Source organism: Ixodes scapularis, unplaced genomic scaffold (genome assembly GCF_016920785.2).
Source record: "Ixodes scapularis isolate PalLabHiFi unplaced genomic scaffold, ASM1692078v2 PGA_scaffold9__187_contigs__length_104089568, whole genome shotgun sequence".
NCBI lineage: Eukaryota > Metazoa > Arthropoda > Arachnida > Ixodida > Ixodidae > Ixodes > Ixodes scapularis.
The window spans coordinates 32,453,618-32,471,184 of record NW_024609884.1 but is presented as its reverse complement, the minus strand read 5'-3'; the positions used below and the strand labels follow the sequence as shown (position 1 = coordinate 32,471,184).

At 47.0% G+C, this 17,567-nt stretch overlaps 1 protein-coding gene across 1 annotated transcript in view; it reads right to left on the bottom strand.

The window, feature by feature from the left end:
• LOC8028313 (Krueppel-like factor 6) overlaps positions 1–17,567 on the bottom strand; it is a 435,282-nt gene that overhangs the window by 221,013 nt on the left and 196,702 nt on the right. The gene's annotated exons all lie outside the window — the stretch shown is intronic.

The following is a 17,567-nucleotide window of genomic DNA, read 5'->3' as shown; positions in this document are numbered from 1 at the left end:
ACTTTGATACACAAAAGAAGCGCAGCACCAAAGGATGTCTGCCCTTGACTGACTATGAGGTCGCCCATGCTTCGCGTAACATCGGGCTGAGATAATCCCAGCCGACGGGAAATCAAGCCCGGACGCCGTCTTTTCAGCCAGGAAACAGAAGAGGATCGTTTCGCAAGTTTTTCCTTCCGCCCCCTGTGGGCCACGGAGGAAGCGGAGCTCCCCAGCCAAAGCCAGCTCAGAAGCGTACGTTGACTGCGCTATTATCACTCTTCTGCAACGTCTGCGAGCGTGGATCACCAGAACAAGCGCGAGTGTCATCCACATAGGCCTCAACACTTTACGTGCACCCATGCTCTTCTCAATCGGTGATTGGATAGAGTCCCTGAAAGAATGAGAACGGCAGGGCCTGTCCTTCGAGTGCCTGGCCTCCGGCACCCGCTGTTACCTTCCGCCGTGCTTTGGCCGTGCGTGCACGCTCGAGGCGTACGATTCGCCGAAGCGTTATCAAAGGGCAAGAAGCTCGCGTTGGACGAGGGCAGCTCTAACTCCACTCTGCCGTTCTCATTCTGTCGGTTTCTTTAATCGCAAGCAAGGACCAATGCACTTGTTAAGTTGGTTACTCGACGACTCGCTGTGGCTGGCGTTGCGAGGATAGCAGCCAAAGCATGTGTCCAAAAGGAATCGTTAAGCCGGGGCCACGCTGCTTATACATCATACAAAAGGCAGTCTGCATGCAGATTCGAGCGCGAGTCAACGCGAGGTCTGTGTTTCAAATGCCGCGTGGTAATGAGTTCAAGAAGGCAACTTGGCACGCGGCACTCGAGCCACGGATATTGCGGTGACTCGTGTTTGCAGACTGTCTTTTGTACGATGTATGAGCAAAGTGAAACAGGCTTTACGCTTGCCAACAGCAACTACAAAGAAGTACAATCTAAGCACCGCTGGGTGCACTGTGCGCATGCGCGGTCCGTCTCAAATAAAGACAGCGTGCGCGCGAGCTTTCTTAATGGGAAGTGTACCCGATCCGCGCAACAAAGCCGAGAGACAATAGGCAAATTTCCGAGAGCCGCTCCACGCTAGCTCGTTGCCCCCTGAACGCTACAAAGGTGGGAATGTGTGCCAAGGTGAAGTGGCTCGGTGCTTCACCGACTGTCCCCTAACCGAAAGCTAGCTCATTAGAGAGGAGCGACCTGGAGACAGCAAGGCTCGACGAAGAGTTTAGAATATATCATTTATCGCGCTACTTGAATATTGATAAATGGAGAAATAGGAGCATTGAGGTTTTGAGTAAAAAAAGAAAGAAGAACAAAACACTAAACAAGTCGCATAAGTGCGGTGCTCTTTTCGTGTGGCTGCCCGTGACGTAGAGACAAGAAAAGCAATCGATGGTGTCTGGAGTACCAATACGCGTAAGTACGACGCCCCAACAAAAATATCAGGTAGAATCACCGTGGGCAACAATCCCAAAGACAAAACCGAGGCGTTCTGAATGGATGTATATTTTCCCCGAGGATTTACAATGGGAAGCTTTACGTTAAACGTTGTCATTAATTTCGGTAGATTTGGCAGCGCCTGTGTAACGCAGATGATACCGAGCAGCTGGCAAATCTTGCGGCGACAGCTGGTGCGATACTAAACGCTCACACCAGGCTTTGCGCTCATTCATTTAACTGTTGCGACCCCAAAGAGTCGAGGACTGCGACTCCACACGTACAAAACCCGCCTCGTGACGTCACCTCCTTCAGCGACTTCCGCCACGTGGGGGATAAGGATCAATGAGCTATGTCAGGAGAAAACGTTCAAAATGACGGCGGTACCAACAACAGATAATATTTGCAGCACAGTCAGTTCAGTTACCGATGCTACAAATAAATAATGTTATCCTTTCTAGCAAAATACTGGATTACAGGAACAAAATACTCCGCAGTAGTGTATTTTTTTTTTTTTTTTTTTTTTTTGCTGCAGAGTTGGGCCATTGGTGAGAAATAGCAACAAAGTTAAACCGTCCGAAACCACAGGACCAGCGAGGTGAACTGTCGTGTATGGAAGTCGCAGAGTTAAACCCCGCAATACGCGCTTGAATATATATATTTTTTTCATCAGCACGTTTCTGGTGTATAAAAATGACGTTTCACGGATTCTATTACTTGTATTAATAAATATATGCCTTACATGGCCTACATCCTGGAAGAACCTTAATTGCACTGAGTCGTCAGCACATGTGACCGTGGAAAAGAAAGCGAGATCAGGCCTTGAAAAACCCGATTCTCGATCGGCGGTTTAATTTTTTTTTGACTTCTAGTCTTCGTAGAGTCGTGTTGCACCATGTACCCTATACCTCTGTAGTCGTGTTTCAGTAAAACTCTCGGCAAGCATAGATACTGTGTCATGGCAGTGTCCCTTTGAGACTAAAACTGGTTGGGGAAACCGCACGTGGAATCCAGCAGGAAAAACAAAAAAAAGTGTCCTTTTTAAGATGTCAGAAACGCATAGAAATATTTCTTCAAAGTATTTCGCGCAGTATGCAGCAAAATTAAGTTTCATAACCTTTTCATCATCTTATGACTGAACACCATTCCGCCTGAGCAGACTCGCGCGCCTGATCCTGCGTACGGCCTCGCTTTTCCCTGGTCTATAGAAAGGTAGAAATCGATTGGCAGTTCCAAACTACCTCAGGTGAGCGTATTATTCTAATAGGGAAACGGTTAATTACCATTTCAAGCCACAAAATGAGAAGCAAACACTGCGTTTCCAAGGGTCATCAAAAATGCAAAATGCTATTTAAAAAAAAAAAATAAAAAACTATATATATATATATATATATATATATATATATATATATATATATATATACATTTTTTTTTTTTTTTGCCATTGCATTTACGTGAACAGTTTCGACCAAAGTGACAAATCGCATACAACCAAACCAAATAGACGATCCAACGCAAAATCGCAGATTACAGATCGAACCCAACAAGCAACAGTTATAAGCTTAAACGACGGTGTAAATGCACACACGTTGCATAGACGTATATACGTGTTGTATTCGTTCAAACCACGAGGTTCCGTTCACCTGCTCGAACGCGCTCCACGCGCGTATTCGTTCAAACAGCGCCTAAGCATCGCGACAGTTCCTCTCAAGAAAATTTGCTTTATTTATTTCTTTTTTTTTCCCGTCTTTTGCTTTCCTAAACGCAAAACGAATGGAGGCCTGGCTGCTTTGTACTCAAAGAGTCGAGTCGATAATGGTCGAAATCCTGTGTCTCACTCCCCTCGAAGCCGGCGAGGGTCTACAGAGTCCACGACAGCCCGGGCCGGCGAAACCGAGACAATGCAAAACAATGAGCCAGGAGAGCGGAACCCGAATTCATTTGCGAGCGAGCCATCAGGAAAGGGCAGAGACAGGCGAGCAGCAGGGCCACGACGCATTACCGAGAACGTAACTTCATTTCCTAGTCTATTACGCGTGTGGAAAAAGCCTTCCACCAAGACGACCGACGGACCAGGAAGAGCATCGCGCGTGTTGGGAGTCCTAAACGTATCCCTTCCTCTCTATCTCTCAATGCGGTGTGCGGCACGATCCATTTTCTCAGATGAGCACCGCAATTAAAAGTACGCGAGCGAAGAGCAATTTCTGTCGGGTCTGAATGCCTGGCGACGAACGAACTCGGAGGTACGCATTGGATCCGTCGGAGGAAGATGTGACCCGGAAATAATTGCCTCGACAACTTAAATAGAAAGAAAGAAACGTGTTTCATTTCATCTCTTGCCTATAATCGCGGGTATCCGAAAGTCTCGAGTGGTTAATAACTTAATATGCTATCAGACACGTGCTTCTTCACCGAGAGGCCATGTTAAAAGCGACCATCCTCCAATACAACCTAATCTTCGCACGACTTCCATTTCGAACGAACCAGTGCTGCTCCCACAGGCGGAGTCCGTTCTGCGATCGTGCGGCTAGCGTATCCTTGCGCTACTTTTGAGGAAATGATTTATCTTGCGTTTCGGACGCGTTATGCGATCGGATCACTACATCCGTATCATGCAGCGGCGTGTTTTATCGTTGCACAATTTTCACGTAAAATATTTCTCAGTCAAACCCGTTATTTCGGTTGCTTCATGCTGCGACAGGACAACGGGCCTGTGGTTGCCAAATATTCGGGGCCAAACACAATCACTGATGCATCGTCACAGTGCGAGACTGTATAGTGATGGTGTGGCCTCGTGAAATGCAGAAACGCACACAATATAGCTCAATCAGGTTTGTCCGTTTGGCTATAGCTCAACGTGGCGTGTTGTTTCTCACGCGCTACGTGGTTCGCATGTATGCTTCATTCCCAAAAACCTTTGCCACCTCGGCAACTTCTCTTGGGAGCTATACGTACGCTCCTCATCACGAAGACGTGGAAAAAACAGCACACTGCTGATGGGAGTTTCTTGTTCTATTTGCATACGCCGTGCCGTGCTGTCAAGCTAAATTACTTGGCTTCATCACATGACATGGGAACAGTCGCCCAACTGCGAGAGCGTGCACGCCTAAAAATTGAGATTGACGAGGAAATTACTATATTTATGGCCAGGTTCCCGCCCGCCGCCCGGTGCTTAAATATAACGCACGAACTTTGAAGGTACTGTATAATGTGCTACATAGGCTGACAACTCATCATTTGGGTGCGTATAGCCGGATGCCAACTAATTAGCTTCTATAGCGTTCTGTTGGACAACCTTTGAAGTTTGCGCTGTGCATCTCTGCTCGCGTGCAGATACGCATTGTAGTAAAACCTGCTTCGTACGATTAAGTATACCGATCGACCATTCTGCCAATCCTTAACACGACCCAAGGTACAGGTGTGGGACAAGATTTCGGTATTATGTTATTCCTGCAGTGAATAGATAACCAATCAGTGCTGCTGCATAGTACACACCTGGGTTAGCTGGTGATGCATCTCGAATAAAAAGAGCGCGACGAAAACGAAGGACGAGTAAAAGAAACTGGACAGACGAATCGCTGCTATATTGAGAAAACCCCGAGACAAGATTTTTTTTCTCAGAATGACCTTGCACCAGCTCTCCTCATTTCAGTAGTGCTGCTACCCCTCCAAATGCCTCGGTCACGATTCACGAGAATTCGGTTCCGGTAGTGTGAAGGCACGCGACATCGCTTCGGACAGGTATACCTTGAACGTCGCACAATTTGAATTCAGATACGAAAAGCTTATAGCCCTTTCTTTATATTCAAAGAAGACCCCTGTCTTTGGCGAATCGGTCATCACGAGGAATACCTCAGAAAAATAAACTAGAAGTCGAATTCCGCTGGCACTGTGTTAAGTATAACCAGTGCATTGCGAATTGGTCGACAACAATATCGGAGGCGGGGAATAGGTACTAGCGCATGAACTAAAGTTCTGAAGCACTTATGACGCACACACAGCCGTGCAATAAATTTATCTGTCCAAGCTTTGTTGCTGTGGTCGTCCACTGTTTTTCACTGTGTTTCAGTGAAAATCAGTGTTTCAGGAAGGTTTCCAAGGTAACTGATCGCTCCGAAAGCCTCAAGACACTCCTGTCGGTTTGTAGGGAAGACATTAAGTGACCATCTCAAATACTCAGCGACAGCTCTATATTTTAAAAGACAACTTTCGAAACAATATTTTTCGAAGCTAAATTATAAATCCCCCCCCCCCCCCCCCCTTTCACTCTAGGTAGCCTACAGATCAGGCTTCAACGCCAAGCAAATGAACACCAAAATATTTAGAGCTGTTGTCCTCTCGGCGCATCGCGGGGACAAAACCCCGCGAGTCCCTTTGAGTAGAGCGTAGAGTGATATACTTACCCAGTATGTAGCAAAGTCTAGCAAGTTCTTCGGACCAATGCCCGGCGCGCCTCCCCCAAAGTAGCGAAACCCGGCCAAAGGCTCGATGTAGCGAGGTGCAAGACGTCTGCTGTTGGTAACAACAGCGGCCACGTCAGGGAGCGCAAAAGAGTAGCGGACGGGCGGCGCGCATGCCACAAAAACGGAACTCGGGAGAACGTTGTTACAATCAGTTAGATTGTTCCTCTTGGAAGGGCGTTCCGCTTTATCCGAAGGCGCCAGCCAGGAGTTCCATCACGGGCCTGCTGCATTTTTAAAAGCTCGCGGTCGAGAAGGGCCCCGCACCGGCGGGCGCCTTGCGAAAGACAAATGGTCTCCGGCCCGGGGCCGGAGAAAGCATGCGCGCGCAGGCCAAGTTCCCCTTCCCAGGACTCCTTCGCAGTGCTAGTGATTGCGGAGAATAGGAGGCGAAGGTACCCACAAAGCGCCCGCCCCGCGAAACGACCTGCGTGGTTCGCTCGCCCGGCGAAGGCGAGATCAAAGAGACCAAGAGCGTGTCTGAGACGGGAGCACCTGCAGATTCGTGCGAAGCCCTTGGCGAAGAAGCAGGCAACCATCGGGGTCGGGGAGGATTCTGAGGTGGGCTTCCTTTCAGGACTCCGCGGCGTGTGGGATGAAGGCGTGCTACGAACGCTGTTGCACCAGGAGGGAGGGTCCCTGACTCCTGACGCTGTTGACCTGCCGCGAGCTTGAACGCGTGAAATGTGTTCGCGCCTTTTAGTAGGGCACTGTTTCATTTCTTCGTGCGCTCCTATCGCTCCAATCATGTGTGGGTTAGCGAATTGCTAAATCGTTTCTTTCAATTCGAAAGGGGCGAGAAAGAAGCTATGTTGCTGCCTTTGTTTTCAGTAAGTTGTCGGGGAGTACGGCATATGAGACTGGAAGTGAAATAACTTTGTTTTAGGGAATCGGAATATATGACAGATACTAATAAAAACGTAAGGCACTAGAAAACAATTAGTTGAATAGTGGCACTGCTGGAAATGGCGGGGCATAAAAACACCCGTGTTTACAATTCAGCTGGTTGTGTGAAAAAAAAAAAAGAAGAAAAAAAGAGACTCGCGAGCACGACAGTCAAACTAAAATGAAGTCTTATACACAGATACATCAAATGCCGTTCAATATTTTATAATAGTTCCACCACCAGCAACTCAAGCTGTCGCAGATTCGTATTTGCATAAAACCAAGAAGAAAAACGAGAGATGTATTCTCCTCTTTCATTTCCTTCCTTTTTCTTTTTTTCATAATCTACTTTTTGAACTTTTAACGAGATATTCTGAGCAGAAATGATTTTCCGAACTTCTCTCAATTCTCACGGCGCAGCACAAAAAAAAAAAAAAAAAAAAAAAAGCCAGCGCCAATTCTCGACATAAGGGGCAGCCGAGGCAGACAGTGGCGGCTATTACATTCGCAAATTCATCCTGTATACGGGAAGCAAGAAATTTCCCGAGGCGGCCCGCGTCGCCCATATCAGCTGCAGTCGAGAGTTCTCTTTAGACACTCCATTATTCAAATAAGCAGGCCGAGAGCAGTCCCTCCCCGCCGGGCGGAGTATCAAACAGATTTACCCCACGATTCGCACGCCAAAAAGATTCCTCGAGGTGGAAGCGAACAGCCGGAAACGAACAGCCAAATGAGCCACCGTGTTTCTGAATGCGTAATGCGCTTCGCTTCAGATCAAATGTAAATAACCGCGGGATTAATCTCAGAGCCCCAAAGCCAGTGAACTCCTCGCGGAGACCGCTCCTTCTCTGGACGCTGTGCGAACGGAGACGGCGACCGACGAGATACACGTGTACGTAATTATCATCCGGTTCCGAACGCACAGGAGCAACGTGCAGCGTGCTACATACAATACGCGAAACTTGAGCTCGGATTAGAGTCAAGCTCCGGATATTTCTCTCCCTACTTTTCAACGGCTCAAAAACACGAATGCGGCAAAAAAAAAAAAAAAAGGGATAAGAACAAAGGATTTAAAGAGCGAACGAAGTGCGATGCCTTCAAAATCGAGTTTGATAAAACAGCAACGGCGAGAAAACGAACTCTTCTCTTCTGCTTCTTTCTGAAGCCGGTTCCTAAATGGATGTGTTAAGACATCATTTTCAAAGCCCATCTCATGTCTTACCTTAAATTACGTATCGATCTAATTACTCTCAGATAAATGTCTTCCTATATTTCCGGGCAACATTAGACATCACGCAGGGAGCGCGGAACGCTCGGCGCACCGGACGTCGACTAAAATATAGGCCTGCAACGACTTGTCAAAATGTGATACAAAAAGAGAGATACTTAAACTCTCTCCTCGCTGTTCCTTTGTCCTTAGCCTTGCATTTAGCTCCACTGGGACCGGCTGAAATAACGGCGGTCTTCATTCTACGCCTTGAAGCAAGCTGCCCGACGTATTCCATAGAATGGCCTCAGTGCCGTCAAAGGTCCTCCCCGTAAACAAGGAAAGAGAGAAGGCAGCAATCGGGAAATAAATGGCGACCGAGGTCTCTGGCTTTCGTTCACGTGACTCGCACGGCTGCATGTGTGCTGTTACGTCAGAAATCAGGATGTTGGTAGCTGCCTAACCAAATAAAAGACGTATCAGTGTGTCTCAACTCCGTACCGTCAGGATGGCCCACGATATACAACGTCTGCCCGGACTCCGTGGCTAATGTAATCAGCCAGTCTACACTAACTTCGCTCTGCCTTGCTGCCTATACAGAGTGTTTCTCGGAACGCCACAGGAAGAAGGACAGCTGGCCCAAAGATGCGCTCAAATAGAAAACCGAAACCTAGAAACGCTGTAAAATGTTGCACTTTTGTCTTATATATTTATTCCTAAAGTGGACTGATGTAGTGAATTTCGACAACGCCCAGCAATGTTCTAACTAAAACCATCTATTAAAATACATTAACTAATAAGCAAATTACAAAAAAAATATTAACCCGATAATTGCGAACGTTATTAATTTTCCTGGTTTGGCAGAGGCCATACGAATATCTTACCGTGTGGTGCCTATGGCTCTTTTTACCTCAATTCAGGCACCGTTTTGGGGTCGAATTTTTTCATTTTGACCAAAAAGATATATGCTTTGATAGCATTCTTGAAATGAAAGACAGCACAAACGGCAAGATTTTTCGGATATTTTTTTTTAAGTTATTGATTAGTGAAGTTGCCAAGGTGAAAACTGACCTTAATCCACCTGTCGGTGGTAGCATGTTTGACCGCTAGATATTCTGTCACTTCTCACACTACTGCCCTAGGACACTTCTCTGGCACTCTCGAAATATATTTAATTATGACCATGAAATTAAAAATAGAAGCTTATATATATATATATATATATATATATATATATATATATATATATATATATATATATATATATATATATATATATATATATATATATATATATATATATATATACGTATATTTCTTAGTTGATTTTTGGCAGTTTGCCAGTCCTGGGTTACCTATTTAAGATAACCGTGACATCACCAGAAATCTTAAACTTACTAATTTTTCTTGAATACAATTCAATATTATATTTACAAAATAAAATTCATTGCACACATTTAATGAACGAATGTTTCAAAAATCTATAAATTAAAAATAAATTGTCTAAAAATATTTTTTATTGCCTTTAGTTTTTATCTGTAGCAAGGTATGATGTGGTTTATCAGCAAATACAAATAGAAAATGCTTTTTTTCTTCTTTTAATTGCATTATAATTATAACCTTAAATTGCAAGCCTTCACCCTTATTGGTGCTAGACTGGTGGCAGCTGATAAAACCTGTTTGCTCCACTAATGTGAAACCCCTGGTTGGCTCAGTTGGTACAGCGCTCCACCGGAAATGGAGAGGTCCCGGGTTCGATACCCGGATCAGGCGGATTTTTTTCGGTCGCGCAACTGTCACCTAGTTTTGTTTGGAGATTTGTGCTTGACCTTTGACCCCCTTTTTCCCCCTTCTCCACGGGGTATTTTCGTATAATTTTGTCTGTGTTGTGACTGCATCCTCGCATGGGCTCTCTGGCAAATATACACTCTAAAAAAAGCCCGTGCATCTGCTTTCCCACACAACACTCGGAGAGCCACTCACCGCAACTTACGGAGGCAGCTCAGCGAATGACGATGCCGAAACATATGTTTATACCAAAAAACGCAGTCTGAGTTGTGACATTAAGCAATGCAAGCTTGACGTTTTGCATTGCTTAATGTCACAACTCAGACTGCGTTTTTTGGTCTTAACGAAGCCAAACATACTATTTTATTTTTAATATTTTATGATAAAACCGAGCAAGGCTTCGTCGGGATGGTTGGTGGGCCCCGAGCAAGTCTTCAACGATGTGCATGTGCTTTTGAGTGAGCGCAGTTCGGTACTGCAGGCACCCAAGAGACAACGACTGCTCGACTCCGATTGGCGGCGAAAGGGACCGGACCACCAGCGACATCTTGGGACCCTGATTGGACTCTCCTTCTCTGAACTGTATGGCGTCTTTGATTTGGCTCTTGTTCTTTTTGTTACGCTTTCGAACTTTTTGTGTTTTCATGTCGCGGGTACGAAGAGCGGAACGTTCGGAAGATGTGTTCTAGTCCTTTATATAATCCTCTTTTTTTTTCGATTATATGTGCGCCCTGTGCACCTTTTATTTACTTTTAAATTCCGTTGCTATTAAACAGTGTTCGTAACGCCAGGCGCGACTCGCACTCAATTCATACAACCTCTCATGAAGTCCATCCTATCACCTGGACAGTGGTCCAATTCAAATTACAAATGTGTTTGTTTATGTGATCTTTTCCACACGAACCTGTGACATACACCCTACCGAATTAACTCAGCAGCTTTATAAATAGTGATCTGAACCGTAGCTAAACAACTGCAAAGTTTTACGGTTAATGCTAAAAATGTGTTCATGATAAACTTTTCTTTTTTTTCTTGTTGCCGTTTGTTTTGCCATTGTTAGGGGGCCGGAGGCTCGTCAAGCTCTTCTTTTCAGCTTTTTATTCCGGGCTCCCCTTCAACACTTTGATGAGAAAGAGAGAGAGAGAAGGAACTTTATGCTTGATGATGAATAAATTTTTATTATTATTTTTATTACATGCACCCTTAAATTTGCATGCAATAAAAAAGATAAGTTTGTGCTTCCGGTAATATCAAGGCAATTAAAATATCCCAAATGAGTCGCAAGAAAGATCACGAAATATCACGCAAAATAATCACGCTCCCAAAGCATCTTCTTTTACATATTAAAAATGTGATCCCGAACCCGTGCCTGAATGAGAAGAAAAAACAGAAATTTCGCGGAAAATATTTGGCCGACGTTCTGTGAAACACGTCCTGTATATGCTGTGAATCTCTTATCATTCTTTAACGCGTTAGCATTAGAACGTTCGTTTTGACGAAAACCCGGCGGTGTGCTTCGTTTGTCAGTTGTCGCGTGCGACGCACCCATTGACCCGAAGCGCTGACGTGAGCACGTGCCAACCACTCCCTCTTTCCCCGGCGCTGACAAACTGACAGACGACGCCGGGTTTTCGTCAGAACGAGCCCTTTCGTTTTCGGCAGTCACGCGCACAGCCGGCGCGGAGCCAGAGAGGAGGAGGCGCCGCGCAACAGCTCCTAGATAACAAAGAAGTAGTGCTGAATGAGATGGTGTCATCAGAGAAAGCCAACGCTGGGCACAGATTGGGAATGACTGCTGCATCAGCGCTTGGCTTCGAGTCGGGTTTGAGCCTAACGTTGACGCATCTCTATCAGCACTACGGCGGCTTTATCATCGCCGCGGTGCGGTGGATTACCTTTCTTGAGTAAAGCGCCGTTCACAAACTTCCAACCGAATAGGACCGAGAGAGACAAGGTTGGTGTTTATGCCTCTTGCAACGGTGACGTGCTCCGCAGCAGCACATCAGGTCCTATATATGCCGCCGTAAGAAGCTTAAAAACCGGCCTTGTCTCTCTCGGTCTTACACGGTTGGAAGTTTGTGGACGGCGCTTTACTAAAGAAAGGTAATCGAATACACTTACTGCTGGTTAAAAAGTATTCAATTGGATTACTTGATAAGAACAGTAATTGGACGTTACTTGAAAAAGCAAGCGTCACTTCCCCGATCACTTCAGACTTTCAAAGTGACAGATATTTCTCTTGGTTTGAAAACGAGTATTTCGTATTGTCACTAATGGATTGGAATCTCCGAACTCTATACTACTTATCTTCTCAATTGACCAATTTGGTAAACCCTCCTCCTATTGGAGACCTGGATCGAGGATTCCTTGAAACGAAACTTGTACAATCAAAGGGCGCCATTAGGAAATGGAAGGGAAAATAGTAACGGCTGCAAGTACTTTTCGTACCTTCAAAAGTAATCAGATTACCCTTGGGATTCCTTCCTAATAAATTTATTCAAAAATTTAAAATAAATGTACAAAACTATTCCAAAAAAGTAATTCATTACAAGTAACTTGACTACTTGCATGAGTGCCGTGCAAGCCTGGGGGCAATGCAACCTCTCGTCGGCCTGATACATTTCATAAACTGGTTCAGAAGCAGCACTAAGAAACGTAGTGCCTGCCACCAATGGGCTGTTCAAAATGCTGGCAGCACTGAAAAGTTCCTGGTTTGCGAGAATATGTACGCCCGTCTTTGTCGGAGTCAATTTGACACGATGTCCATTAAGGTCGACAAGCATACCAGAGCGTTTCTCGAAAATCTTTCGATGTGCTTGTTCCCCTTTTGTGAGCAAAGGTGGCCAGCATTTTTCTCGGGACGCCGACGTGCCTAAACGGGGAATCCTCAGCGAGCTCAACGCGAAACTCACTCCTCAGAGCAGAGAAAGGCCAAAGGCTATTTACCTCGCTCAGCCCATTACACAACGCAGGAGAGGAGGGGAGAAGAACGCGAGACGCGTTCCCCTTTTCGGAGCTCGACAAAGCACACCCGAAAACGTACGTGGCCCATTCGTTCCCGCTAGCCGTTTCCCGAGCCCCGAGGTTCCTTATCTCCAGTCCAGTACACGAACCTCTCGCCACATTCGCTCCGACACGGCCGCCGTTCTCATCGCAGCGCCACAGAAACATCGCTCGCAAAAGAAAGCACACAACTTACCCCCGCCTTCCCGTGTTGGTCGTCTACTCCGCTCATTTGCCAGGACGTTTATTAAACGCGAGAGAGCGCGAAGCCAGAAGCGCGTAGCCCCGGACAAACAGAGCGGTCCCACTCGCAGCGTTCGAGCCCGGGGTTGGGGGAGGAGGAGGCGCCAAAGAGCGCGGTCGGCTGTCGGCGCAGGCGTTAGGAGGGCGCGCTCCAAAGTGTCCATTTTGGCGGGCCCCTCCAATCTCCGAGAGATCAGCGCGTCGGCCGAACCCGAATCAAACCGAGCCCCGAGCGGAAATAGGAGGACAAATAAAACAAGCTGGCGAAAGCTCCATCAGGCTGCGAGAATGAAAAAAAAAAAAAAAAGGGGGCTAAGCGCGCGTCCGTCGTCTAGAGAAGCAGAGAAAGGAGGGAAGAGGGCATGAAGAACGACCTTCATTTCCCAAAGAGCCGAGAAGGGGAGAAGGCCCGCCGCCGGTTCGCTAGCTCGCCGCTTCCACGGTTTTCGCCGCTCGTTTTATTCTGTGTGTTGTGCCACTTCGTGGCTCGCGCGTAGGCTTCATTTTCGGGCTTATTTCTAGCGCCGTTTCAACACACTTAGTTCTCTCCCTCCCCTGACCTCCTCTTCCGGCTAAATTCGCACGTAAAAAAAAACATGGCAAAAAGACGAAGACGCGGAGCCAACGCCAAAGGGAGGGGAACGGGCAGGACGTCCCGTCAATCGGTGGCGGCCGCGGTGACCCCGCTGCGCGGCCGATCCCTGGACCGAGCATCGGGGGAACGCAGCGTGACGCTGCACTCCACAGTCCCGCTCGCACATCGTCAATATATACGCCAGGCCAACGAAGCGCGCGCTCTCCATCGCGCAGGCGGGCGCGCACCGACGCTGGCGGGGGTTTCGCCAATTTCGCGACAGGGTTTCTCCTCCCCGCTCCTTCCCCCGACGGGCAAAGTAAAAGAGTGCACGGGGGCCGCGACGTCGCTCGGCAGTGCGCGAACGGATCGCAGCAGCGACAGGAGCCGGGGGAGAGACCCCTCCGGCGCTTGCCTTCACACATACCCCATCTTTCAGCGGAGCAGAGCGGCTGGAAACAGCGGTGCCCGGCCCGCCATGCCCAGTAGAAGGCGGCCGAGGACCCCGAAAACCAGCCGGCAAAAAAAAAAAAAAAAAAGAAAGAGAAGGTCCGCAAACAGCCAGCCAAATGCACTTCCATCTACGCTACAGTTAAGCTAAAAGAGAAAGGAGGCGGCGGACGGAAATATATTAGTTTTTTTTTCTTCGTAGCCCTATAATCAAACTAAAACTGTGGTGCGGTGCCGTTTTCACCCACCCTCGTATATACACACCGCCTATATACACACACGCCCATACCAATAAAGCTAGCAAGAAATAAGGGGCTAAAAGGTGGCAACGGAAAGACAGAGAGACTAAAATAATAATAAAGCAAAAATAAATAAAATAAAAAAAAGAACACATTCGGATGGATCTAAAGTGGTGCGAGCGAGCGCGTATCTGGCAGTGCGTGTGTGTCTATGTGACCGGGAGAAGTGGAGAAGAGGCGTCCTCTGCGAGAGCCTCTCCCTCCTCGTCAACTTCGCGCCTCTCTCTTTCCCGGTCGCACTGCCATTTCTCGGCGCCTTGAAACGACACTTGTGCCTTTTGGCTCGCTTTCGATTTTTAATGCGTGTTTTCTTTCGTTTTCCGTTCTCGATCTATTTAAAGGGAGGCGGGAAAAAGAAAAATTATTTTGCTAACGTTCGGGACGGAACCAGGCGAGGCGAGAGGACGACAGGCAGCAGGATGGATTTCAAGCTCGTATTTCTTGGGTGTCCGATCCGTGAGAAGGAATAAACATCGGCGGAGACAAAAAAGAAAAGAAAAAAGGAAGGGGGGGGGGGGGGGGGGGCGATTGAGCTTCATTTCAAGCACCCACTCTCGTATAAAGCAGGAGTGCAGCACAGGCGAGCGGGGTCGGAAACATACGCGAACGTGTCTTCGGGGCTCTGGTCTCGTGTACGTGCAAAATACAACAACAAAAAAAAAATGAAAAGTGGAAAGATAATCTAAAGCACGCTATTACGTAACTCGATACTGTTCCATTCGCAGCAAAAGACGATCGCTGTGAATGTGTATGCGCACATTACAGGCTATAATTTACCATGGGGGCTCTACTTTCACGTTCAGAGTGGCCTTTTCTGAAAGCACAGCTCGCATAACAACCCCCCCCCCCCCCACACACACACACACACACACTGCCCCTCGGTTCGTACAAGAACACACTATCCTTCTAAAAAAAAAAAAAATAACCAAGCAAAGCGATTGGTCTCTAGTCTAATATAGTATACATGAAAGCCGAACGCCATATTCCGTGTCGTTTGTATGTTTTGGGTGCCAGCCTCCGCCTTGGGAAAAGAGCGCAACAAGGTTTCGCAAGGGTCGACGCGAAAGATGACACCGACGACTTGCGTATCGTCGCCATCGTGGCCGGAGCACGCATGGACAGACTCAACGAACGGTTTCTCTCCCCCCGGGGATTGAGCTGATGATTTTTATGGAAAACACGGACACTTAGAAACTTATTGCCATTAATCACACACATACCTATACGACCGTGTGCGCCTTCTTGAGTGGGGAATCTCCCGCCTGGGTAAACCCCGAAGGAACGACATAAACATTCAATTAGGAGACGGTTACGCGGTTTTTAGAAAGCACACACGACACACGCACAAGAAATGAAATACCGACAAAACCAAAATGAAGCGCAGAGTAATCGGCATCGTTCGAGTATATTAAATTTGTACATGCCCGGCACCAACGAAGAAGCATTCTTTGAAATTCATAGGGAAGCTTTCCCCCTTTAATAAGAGTAGGCCATTTATGTTCTTTTTTTTTTTAAATTCTAGAGTGCTTTTTTTTTTCGGTGCGCCCAACGCACCGACCTGAGCAATATTTCTGCCAAACGCTCCTACTGACTCAAAGAAAAAAAATAATAATAACCGAGGCTTTTTTAGCGCGCACCCCACAACATTTTCAAAGTCGAGGCCTCAACAGCGTCGTTTCCGGTTTCCACACCCACAAACAAATAACGTAGGAACAAGAGAAACGAATGGTGTGTTCGTATCCAAGCGCGTCCGCATTTATCCACCAACATTCCGACCACTTCAACATCCCCCTCAGAGACGCGCCACTATACCACCAGTGACCGTCGACCAAGCTTGAAGGCCATCGACAGTTCCGCAGGAATCCGCAAATCCAAGGAGACGAGATCATCTGCAACGCAGGTATACGATGGAAGCCTCTTCTTTATGCATGCTTCTATATACTGCAGTGTCGCTAGAACAAAGTATAATTCTGGTCTAGCAAGAAAAAGAAAAAAAAATAACTGCAGGTTCGGGTGGTTGGGCGTTACGAACAATGGAAGGGGCATAAAAGCTGCCCGGAGCAGCCGTTAATAGTTTATCGCCCCATGTCATTAGGGATAATGCAGGCGCCCAGTCGAAGAAGGTTAGCAGCCAGGCTGCCAACGCGCCCTCGGATAAGGCGGTATCCGCTATCCGGGAAGGAGACGCGGAAAGACACAACAGCGCTCAAACAAACGCGCGATCTAAACAGACGGAATGAAAATTAACGAAACGTTCATGCAATACGAGCATACACGGGTTCTTGAATCGGTCACAAACATTCCTCTCAAATACATAGCGCGGTCAGTAAGCAGCTATGCATTTCGTTGCTTACGAGCAATGAACGGCGGAGTAGGAGTTTTAGGCGAGCCAGCGTTTGGCGTTCACATATAGGTTAGCGGCACCTAAAGAGAGTTTACGATCATATAATTGGCGAGCAGTTGAAGTGTAATATAGCAGTAACTGATACGAGAGATGATAGCCGCACGAAGGAAGGCACGAATCACGCACGAAGCTTAGCGGTAACGCGTAAACACAGACGTCTGGGAAGAAAAAAGGAAAAAAATCCGCATGAGGTAAGCCTAGCACCTGCTCCTGCTGGGGCTGTATAGTACCTGTACGGATCGCAAGCTCTGTGTGTTTACGTCTCCAAATAGTTATGGTTTTGAATCGTGCGCTCGCTTTTATCTATTCAACTAACTAGTCCAAATGTTTACCTTTCTTTTTTTTTTACTCCCCACTCTGTTATCTTTCCTTCCTGCTACACGCTCGTATGAAAAAAGTGCACATCTCCCGTAGAACTGCGACTTTTATGTCCACTTTGATATCTAAGTTTGAGGCAAAACTAAACGAACTATTCCGGGGTTTTTGCGCATAAACAAAATACGCTTAAATGAAACGACATTTTGAAAGCGCTGTAAGTGTGCAGCGACGACTGGAGAGCACGTTACAGTCCTGTGGATTGATTGGCCGCTTTACCTATTCTGGATCAGACGTCCTATATTTATGGACTTCCCGCAAAGTTGAGGTGAAAAAGGGAAGCTATAGCTGCGGTTGGTTATCTAGCACGGTGGCGGGGCTCACCGCAAAATCGGGTAGACATGTGCGCACGCACAAGCTACGAATCGTTCGCGTGAATCGCGGAGTTCGGACGATGCGACGCGCTCGAATCGTTCCGTTGAATCGTGGGAGTCAAGAAGAAAACGATGGCAGGTGTT